We start from the raw sequence: 11,277 nt of genomic DNA, 5'->3' as shown, positions 1-11,277 counted from the left end.
GTTCACGAATGCTTAGGGCGCGTGGCATTCATCTTCCACGACGCCCAGCTGCTGGAGCATGCTCCACTTTAGGACGTGTACAGACGAGCAGCTGTGTGTCCCTTCTGCCCTTCGAGACGATATGCCATGTGCCTGTCACAGTGGAGCGTCGGGGGAAATCTTGGCCTGGACATAACCTGGCATAAGATACGGACACTTCCTGCAGTGCTACAGAACAGCATACATGTGACGCAGAACTGGCATCCCAAAGTAGACGTGTGTATATAACATTGTATTTATTGTACAAAGTCATTGCATAACCAAAATGTATTGCTTTATTGAATCCCGACTCTGAACGAAATGTATGTAAGCAAGTGAGATTCTTGAGACAGACTTTTCTTTTCTAGACTTGCACCTTGGTCTGTCCTGCTGTTCTAGGACAGAATTGGACATGCCTGTGCAGATGGCAGTCTCTACCCTCCAACTCACATCATTTCTGTGCACATTCAATGATGTGAGTTGGAGGGTAGAGACTGCCATCTGCACAGGCATGTCCAATTCTGTCCTACTGCTGTCTGCATTTCTGCATCCTAGTATTGCTGCCGCCACGTCACTTCTGCGGTTCGAATTTTTTGTGTGTTTTTGTATTGGCCTAACTGAAGACAAAGCAAGTTACAGCTTCAAGGACACTTAAGTTGCCATTCTGTGGCCTGTAATGTGCCACTGGATTTTGTAACGAGAGGTGTGGAACTCTCCAAAAACGTGCCTTTGTGACTGATTAAATCATATTTTATCATTCTTAAGGGCAAACTTCCTTCTATCACCATGTCTCCGTTAATGTGTTTTTCCCCACCTATCCAGGTATTTATGATTATTCCATGCATGTGTAAGGAATCGCAGGTGCAATTGTTCTAACCCCACAAAAAGTGGAGCTGGAAATTAAATACAGGTATGTGGTGCCAATAGAACATACAAAATAAGCACCTATACTTTTGTTGCGCAAAAATATTGTATGCTCCTAATTTTGGCTATATACGGCTTTCCGGACCAACAAATAACATGCTCCCTCTTTACAAGAACTGCAAACAGCACTTAGGTAGCACACACTACGCTTCTGGGTTTCTTTGCGCCGGCCTTATTAATCCTATTTAAATGAACTGGCACCCCTATAGCTACAGCTTTTTTCTGAAAGGCACTAATAAGCACTTTTGTAAGAGGAAATTTGAAGACCTAGTGGTAATCAAAAACTGTCTTTAAAATGGATCCTTGTCGGGCCCATTATTAGGTCTGGCTTGACAGCGTAGATAGCGCCAGGCATAATCTGGTCAACCTAGAAAAGAGCTTTCAGTAGCATAATACAGAGGGTATTTGGCTCTGGCCACATGTTGGTAGCCAGACTACATATTTTGATTGTGCAGAAATTATGTGCTTCCACAGAAGAATGTGCTTCTTCTGCATGCAGCTGTGATTATTTTGTTTATTTAGCCATCTGCCTGACCCAGCAGCAGTATGGCTACCTGAGCTTAAACTTTCAGGGATACACCATGGCATTGTAATGTTGTTAAAATGTCTTAGACTGCAAAGTCATTTATAGTGCGTGTGTGTGTGTTTGTGTGGCAGCAGCACAAATGGGAGAAGGACAGTCATGAGGAATGTATTGGAGTCCCTTAACCTTTCCCTTCCGTCATTAACCTTAAGACTTTAGAGTGCAGTTTTGTGTTAGAGAGCAGTATGGGATGCACAGGGCTCCACTAATCAACACTGATTTTTTAGTTCTGGCGTGTGTGGCCATATGTGATAAACAACAGTGAACTTTCTGAGTACTAATGAAAGTGGGGAATAGGCCCCACCACATGATTGGTCACCTGAGTACATGATTTGACTGGGCCAATAAAAAGGCTAGTTGTATTGCACTTTTTGAATTGTGGCAAATCATATACTTGATACAGCAGGACTCTGTTAATTAAGGTGGAAAGCCAATGGTCACGGTTATCCACCTGACCTGTTTCTTATGAAATGCTATGATGAAGGCACCAGGCCTGATGTATTGATTGTGAAAAGCATATGCTAAAGTCAATAAGCATTTAAGGATGGATTCTTTTTAGTGTATCCTACAGGCTTTTTTTTAACATGGAATTGCACAGATTACCATGGTAGGCAAGAATTTTGGTGCTGGTTACCCAGTGTGACAAACCATGGATATAGAAGGTTTGCTGTGAGAGAATCCTTGTTAGGCCCTCTTCAGAGAAATAGTATTTTTCTTAGCCAACTGTAATTTTGCATATATTTTTAATTTTAGGACTCTGTGCCTGATGGTTGCTTTGTGGAATAGTGTACACTCAATGCTGTAGGCCTGAGTTGGTTATGGAAACAAGCTCTAGACCTGATTGGTGCACTGGGAGATATTATGTCTGATGCCTAGGCCTACTTTGCTTATTATAAAACCTTATGACAAAGGCAGTCGGTCTAGCTTATTTGTTGTGAAAAGCCTTTGTTAAAGCCAGTAAAACTTTAGCAGTTGGTTGTCATCACATTATTTTACAGTATATTGTTGCATGTCATCTCCCAGATTACTATGGTAGGCAAGGGTTTGTCTGGTCAATGATGGGGGTTTTCACTGTGAAGATTGTTGTTAGCCCCTGGTGAGAGGGCTTGTATGTTGTTTTTTTAAATAAATCTTTTTATTTGATTTTCAACAGGTGCATAGCATATCCAAATTAGCTTTACATACTGGTATATCATCAAAGCACCAGAACTAGAGAGAAATAACAAACAGTTCCCCCTCCTCCAACCACGCACAGACACATGAACATATAGTTGATCCATAAAGTCACTGGTCTCTTTCGCCATCTGTCAACATCATAATCTAGATGCCATTCAGCAGTATATATTCTTCGGCATGACCTGTAGAGTCAAGACTCAGCAGGCATCTATTCATCCAAGGAGTAACATGCCTTCCAGTCCCCCCCTCCCCCCAACACCCTCCCAAACTTCCACAGACAGCCTCTATTCATGTATGTTACCTTTTCTGCCATCATAAACTCATCCAACCCCCTTCTCCATGCATCCACAGTGGTACATATCTCGGAGCACCAAAGAAGCATGTGTAGGAAGGTGCCAGTATTCCTACAACATCTAAGACAATTCGGTTGTTGCACCCTTCCCATACTATGTAAACGTTGTCTATCATAATATATCCTGTGAAGGATTTTAAATTGGATCAGTCTGAGTCTCGACCTGATAGCCACTTCTCTTGGGAACATCAGCGCTGCCTCCCAGTCTGTATCCTTTAATTCCCCTAAGTCGGTCACCCACCATCCACGCAGTTTTAGAAGTGTGTCTGACATGTTATTATTGATAGTCCTATACGTCAGAGACATCGCTTTTGTGTCTAAGCCCTCCATCAAAAACCTACCTTCCAGTGGGGCATAGTCAGGTACCCTCTCTCCCGGGAGGTCCTCCGTTTTCCATATGTGTCGCAGGTGCGTATACATGAGGCATTGTGCCTTGCTAAGTGCATATTCTGCTTAAAAGGACGCACAAGGCATGATGTCACCCCCTTTCATCACATCTCCCACCTTTTTACTAATTTCCGGCAACCAACATCCCTCCCATACGGGGGTTTCCCCTCATGGGTCGGTGATGCCATCCATTACTGTTGTAGCCCTAGGCCGTGCCCTGAGGAACACCGGAGTGTCCGGCAGTAGATGTTGTCTCCACCCTCCTCTGTATAAGTAGTGAATACAGTATTTCCCTTCCCATTGCAATCTCTTTAATTGGAAGGTGGGATGATCCTCAGATGCAAACATCCAGTCATTTATGTTAATCAGGTGGGCTGCCCATTAATATGCCTCCGGGTCTGGGAGAGATAGGTCCCCTGTATATTGATTGCGCTGTAGCATTTTGAGAGCAATTCTCGGGGGTTTCCCCTCCCACAGGAAGAGCCACATGTGTCGTGCTAAGGTCATGAGAAGTCCCCAGGCTATCTGGAAATATGTGTTCGATGGCATATGTTGCTGCAGATACACATGTTGAGCACAGTCCGCTGCCTGGTGTTGGGCTCGGAGTATTACAAGTTGTTTTTCTTCGAAGAAGTCTTTTTTGGTCACGGGACCGAAGGACTCCTCCCTCTTCGGCTCCATTGCGCATGGGCGTCGACTCCATCTTAGATTGTTTTTTTCCGCTGTCGTGTTCGGACGTGTTCCTTTTCGCTCCGTGTTTCGGTTCGGAAAGTTAGTCAGAATCTCGGAAGAAAGCGTCGGTATTGTTCCGTTTGGTATCGGGATAGTTAGGTACATCGACACCGATCATCGGAAGACTTTGGGGTAGCTTCGATCCCCCATCGGGGCCTGGTCGGCCCGACCGCGTGTGACGCCGAAGCCGATGGAACGGACCCCGTTCCGTTTCTGCCCAAAATGTCACAGTAAGTATCCTTATACAGATCAGCACTTGGTCTGTAACTTGTGCTTGTCCCCCGAGCACAAGGAGGATACCTGTGAGGCCTGTCGAGCCTTCCGGTCCAGAAAAACACTCCGGGACCGAAGAGCCAGGCGTCTACAAATGGCGTCCACGCCGACAAAACAACGTTTCGACGACGAAGAGAAAACATTCTCGGTTCCGGACTCAGAATCCGGAGACTCCGACGTCGAACAACAACAACAAACAGTGAGTAAGACGTTGAAAATAAAGACCATCGAAAAAACAAAAGCCCAGGGGACGCCACTGCCAACAGGCCATGGCTCGACCCATAAAACCGGCGACCCGTCGAAGGCACCGAAAAAGGGCACGCCCATAGCGAAGACACCCGACTCCGGTCGAGGGACCGCCATAAAGCAACCTCGGAGCCGAGATAGCGGCTCCGAGAAGCAAAAACAAGATGCCGGCACCGAAAAACATCGGCACCGAGACACACTGCCGAAAGCCACAAAAATTCAGTCGGTACCGAAGCCGAAAAAAGATTCTCTCTCAGCGCCGAAAAGTTCCACACCTCCTTCCTACACAGAGGAACAAGGAATAAGTGGCCAGATGCACAGATTTGGACAAGAGCTCCAAAGTGTAGAATCAGACTACACACAAAAGAGACTGTACATCCAACAAGACACAGGGAAGATATCAACCCTTCCCCCAATAATGAGAAAAAGAAGGATCGGATTTCTCAAGGATGACGCACAACCACAAGCCAAAGTGGTTAAAAAAGTCACGCCTCCGCCCTCTCCACCACAACAGGCATCGCCGGCACAAACTCCGCCACAAATGCACTCACCAGCGCAAACTACTATAAGTCAAGATAATCAGGATCAAGACGCTTGGGACTTATACGACACCCCAGTGCCGGACAATGATCCCGATTCATACCCCACAAAGCCGTCACCGCCAGAGGACAGTACCTCATACTCGCAACTGGTGGCTAGGGCAGCAGAATTCCACAATGTCCAACTGCATTCCGATCCTATAGAGGATGATTTTTTATTTAACACCCTCTCGGCTACACATAGCCAATATCAATGTCTCCCAATGCTACCAGGGATGTTACGGCACGCAAAACAAATTTTTGAAGAGCCCGTAAAATCAAGAGCCATCACCCCAAGGGTGGATAAGAAATATAAACCACCACCCACAGACCCAGTGTTTATTACTTTGCAGTTACCACCTGACTCCGTAGTAGTAGGGGCAGCTCGCAAAAGAGCAAATTCCCATACATCTGGCGACGCCCCACCTCCGAACAAAGAAAGCCGAAAATTTGATGCGGCAGGAAAAAGAGTCGCATCACAGGCAGCCAACCAATGGCGCATCGCAAATTCTCAAGCGCTGCTAGCCCGATATGACCGCGCACACTGGGATGAGATGCAACTTCTCATAGACCATCTTCCCCAGGAATACCAAAAAAGGGCGCAGCAAATAGTTGAAGAGGGACAAACGATCTTGAACAATCAAATCCGCTCTTCAATGGACGCAGCCGATACTGCAGCAAGAACAGTCAACACTGCTGTCACCATAAGGAGACACGCATGGCTCCGCACTTCACGGTTCAAACCTGAAATCCAGCAGGCTGTCCTTAATATGCCCTTCAACGAAAAACAACTTTTTGGCCTTGAAGTGGACACAGCCATTGGAAAACTTAAAAAGGACACAGACACGGCCAAAGCCATGGGCGCACTCTACTCCCCGCAGAGCAGAGGCTCTTTTAGAAAAACTCCATTTAGAGGGGGGTTTCGTGGCCAACCCACAGACACCACCAGCCAACAAAGAAGAACCACACCCTATCAGGGTTCATTCCAAAGGGGAGGTTTCAGGGGATATAGAGGGGGTCAATTCCCAAGGAGTAGGGGAAAATTCCAAACTCCAAAAACACCTCCACCTAAACAGTGACTTTCAAGTCACACAACCCCTTCACTCAACACCAGTGGGGGGAAGACTAAGCCAATTCTACCAATCTTGGCAGCAGATTACAACAGACAATTGGGTACCAGCAATAATCCAACATGGCTATTGCATAGAATTCCACAAATTCCCACCAAACATCCCTCCAAAAACACGCAAAATGTCACTACAACATTTAGAACTTTTAGGACTAGAAGTTCAAGCACTACTGCAAAAGGATGCAATAGAATTAGTACCAGTACAACAAAAAAACACAGGAGTTTACTCCCTGTACTTTCTAATTCCAAAAAAAGACAAAACATTAAGACCAATATTAGATCTCAGGACACTAAATACCTACATCATATCGGACCACTTTCACATGGTCACACTACAAGACATCATTTCACTGCTCAAACAGCAAGATTACATGACCACATTAGACCTAAAAGATGCGTACTTTCATATACCGATACATCCTTCTCACAGAAAGTACCTAAGGTTCGTATTCAAAGGAATACATTACCAATTCAAGGTGTTGCCATTCGGAATAACAACTGCACCAAGAGTATTCACAAAATGTCTAGCAGTAGTAGCAGCACATATCAGGAGATAACAAATACATGTGTTTCCTTACCTAGACGATTGGCTAATCAAGACCAACACAGTAAGAAAGTGCACAAACAACACCACATATGTCATACAAACCCTTCACAAACTGGGTTTCTCCATCAACTATACAAAGTCACACCTCGAACCGTTTCAGACACAACAATATCTAGGGGCAACCATCAACACATCAAAAGGAATTGCCACTCCAAGTCCACAAAGAGTTCAAGCATTCCACAAGGTAATAAGTGCTATGTTTCCAAACCAAAAGATACAAGCAAAATTTGTGCTAAAACTTCTAGGCATGATGTCATCATGCATAGCCATTGTCCCAAACGCAAGACTACACATGCGACCCTTACAACAGTGCCTAGCATCACAATGGTCACAAGCACAGGGTCAACTTCTAGATCTGGTGTTGGTAGACCGCCAAACATACCTCTCGCTTCTATGGTGGAACAGCAACAATTTAAACAAAGGGCGGACATTTCAGGACCCAGTGCCTCAATACGTTATAACAACAGATGCTTCCATGACAGGGTGGGGAGCACACCTCAATCACCACAGCATTCAAGGACAATGGGACGTACACCAAACAAAATTTCATATAAATTACCTAGAACTGTTAGCAGTATTTCTAGCGTTAAAAGCCTTTCAACCCATAATAACACACAAATACATTCTTGCCTAAACAGACAACATGACAACAATGTATTATTTAAACAAACAAGGAGGAACACACTCAACACAATTGTGTCTCCTAACACAAAAAATATGGCAGTGGGCAATTCACAACCACATTCGCCTAATAGCACAATTTATTCCAGGGATCCAAAACCAACTAGCAGACAACCTTTCGCGAGATCACCAACAAGTCCACGAATGGGAAATTCACCCCCAAGTTCGGAACAATTACTTTCAAATTTGGGGAACACCCCAGATAGATTTGTTCGCAACAAAAGAAAACGCAAAATGCCAAAACTTCGCATCCAGGTACCCACACCGCGAATCACAAGGCAATGATCTATGGATGAGTTGGTCAGGGATATTGGCATACACTTTTCCCCCGCTCCCTCTCCTTCCATATCTAGTAAACAAATTGAGTCAAAACCAACTCAAACTCATACTGATAGCACCCACATGGGCAAGACAACCTTGGTATACAACTCTACTAGACCTTTCACTAGTACCGCATGTCAAACTACCCAACAGACCAGATCTGTTAACACAACACAAACAACAGATCAGGCATCCAAACCCAGCATCATTGAATCTAGCAATTTGGCTCCTGAAATCCTAGAATTCGGACACTTAGACCTCACACAAGAATGTATGGAGGTCATAAAACAAGCTAGAAAAGCTTCCACTAGACACTGCTATGCATCTAAGTGGAAAAGATTTGTTTGCTACTGCCATACCAATCAAATCCAACCATTGCATGCCTCTACAAAGGACATAGTGGGATACTTACTACATTTGCAAAAAGCAACCCTCGCTTTTTCATCTATAAAAATACACCTCGCAGCAATATCTGCTTACCTACAAACTACTCATTCATCGTCTCTATTTAGAATACCAGTTATTAAAGCATTCATGGAAGGGCTAAAAAGAATTATACCACCAAGAACACCACCAGTTCCTTCATGGAACCTTAACATCGTCTTAACAAGACTCATGGGTCCACCTTTTGAACCCATGCATTCCTGTGAAATGCAATATTTAACGTGGAAAGTCGCATTTCTCATTGCAATCACATCCCTCAGAAGAGTAAGTGAAATACAGGCATTTACCATACAAGAACCAATTTATTCAAATACACAAAAATAAAATAGTTCTAAGAACAAATCCAAAATTTCTACCAAAAGTAAACTCCCCATTCCATTTAAATCAAACAGTAGAATTACCAGTGTTCTTCCCACAGCCAGATTCCGTGGCTGAAAGGGCACTACATACATTAGACATCAAAAGAGCACTAATGTACTACATTGACAGAACAAAGTTAATCAGGAAAACAAAACAACTGTTCATAGCTTTTCAAAAACCACACATAGGAAATCCAATCTCTAAACAAGGCATTGCTAGATGGATAGTCAGATGTATTCAAACATGCTATCTTAAAGCCAAGAGAGAATTGCCTATTACACCAAAAGCACACTCAACCAGAAAGAAAGGTGCTACAATGGCCTTTCTAGGAAACATTCCTATGAGCGAAATATGTAAGGCTGCAACCTGGTCTACGCCTCATACATTTACTAAACACTACTGTGTAGATGTACTAAATGCACAACAAGCTACAGTGGGCCAAGCTGTACTAAGAACATTATTCCAAACTACTTCAACTCCTACAGGCTAAACCACCACTTTTAGGGGAGGTAACTGCTTTATAGTCTATGCTCAACATGTGTATCTGCAGCAACATATGCCATCGAACTGAAAATGTCACTTACCCAGTGTACATCTGTTCGTGGCATTAGTCGCTGCAGATTCACATGTGCCCTCCCGCCTCCCCGGGAGTATTCACTCCATTGCATGGGCACTATTTATAGCAAACAACTCCAGCCTCACCCTCTGCGGGGAAAACAATCTAAGATGGAGTTGACGCCCATGCGCAATGGAGCCGAAGAGGGAGGAGTCCTTCGGTCCCGTGACCAAAAAAGACTTCTTCGAAGAAAAACAACTTGTAATACTCCGAGCCCAACACCAGGCAGCGGACTGTGCTTAACATGTGAATCTGCAGCGACTAATGCCACGAACAGATGTACACTGGGTAAGTGACATTTTCAATTTTGCACAACATATAGGAGCTTCAGGAGAGGAATCATCTTAAACATGGCCACCTTCCCATCAATGTGAGAGGAAGAGCTCCAACGGTCCAGGTCAGCTCGGCAGGCTCATCACCCTCCCTAGATTATTAGTATGACAGAGGTCTGCCCTATGTGTCATGAAAATACCAAGATATTTGAATCCCTCACTTGAGCGTTGCAGATGAATAGGGAGAGAATGGATTGCTGTGTCTTTCTGTGGGGCATATAATATTGATTTGTCTCAGTTAATCCGATACCCTGAGTATCTCCCATATTCCTGAAACAGGTAGAAAAGTTGCAGAAGGGATTGTAGGCCTCGCGGCGTACAGGTGTATATGATCATCATACAAGGAAATGTGCTTCTCATCAGTCCCTTCCTCCCTCAACTTGAAGCAATGTAGCCCGGGGTGGGTGTGAATCCTGCATGCCTGGGATTCTATAGTGAGAGCAAACAACAAAAGGGACAGGGGACATCCCTGCCTAGTACTCCGCGCAATGGGGAATTCAGATGGAAGAATCCCATTTACTTTCACTGCCGCCACTGGATTACAGTAGAGCAGCCTCACCCATTCCCTATATTGAGGGCCAAATCCGAATCGCACTAGTGTGGCTTCCAAGAATGGCCAGTGCACTGCATCAAATGCTTTCTCAGCCTCAAGGGCCAGAAATATGCGTGGATCTGGGCGTTCCAGTTTGGCATTCAGCCAGTTGTGTGTTCGCCTCCGATTGTGTCTTGTAGAGCGTCCCGGCATGAAGCCAGATTGTTTTTTATGAACTAGGGGTGGAATAACACATTGAAGGCAGGTTGCTTATACCGTGGCTAGGACTTTCACCTCCACATTAAGGAGAGAAATTGGTCTATAGAATGCATATGACAATTTAGGCCTTCCTTTGTTGTGAATAACAGCTATTTTGGCCCTTCTCAAATCAGCAGGGTGAACTCCTTGCCGTTTGACCTCGAAGAACATATCTAGAAGATGGGGGAGCTAGGATATCTCATAGTCTGTAAAATAGCTCATCCGGGAACCTGTTGGGGGCCAGGAACTTTGCCCGGGCAAAGCCGTGTCAAGGCGGCTGTAACCTCTTCCAAGATGATATCCCCTTCTAAATCTGCCTGAGTCTCTGCATCCAGGACAGGGACAGATATGTTCTGCAAATATTCTGCAATGTGACAAGCGTCTTTTAATGGACCTGCCTTATACAAGTCACTATAATAGCAGGCAAAGGCCTCCGCAAAGTCTTTCTTTGAGGACGATCTAACTCCGTCCAGAGTCACTATCTCCTGTAACCACCTTGGTTCCATCTCCCTTCTACCTAGCCAAGCAAGGAGTTTCCCTGCCTTATCTGCCACCTCATAGAGCCTGTGCTGGGTAGACCGCAGCTGACTTTTAACCCCTCTCTACCATTTCCCTGTATTCAGCCCTCACCAACTCCAGTTGTCTGAGTGCAGGGAGGGGGGAGGCTCCTGCCCCAAGGCCCCTTAAAGTGCCAGCAGCTGGTGTTCAAACTTACTCAAGGTTTCTGA

This window comes from Pleurodeles waltl, chromosome 3_1 (assembly GCF_031143425.1).
Source record: "Pleurodeles waltl isolate 20211129_DDA chromosome 3_1, aPleWal1.hap1.20221129, whole genome shotgun sequence".
Taxonomy (NCBI): Eukaryota; Metazoa; Chordata; class Amphibia; order Caudata; family Salamandridae; genus Pleurodeles; species Pleurodeles waltl.
Note: the sequence above shows the minus strand (reverse complement) of the source record.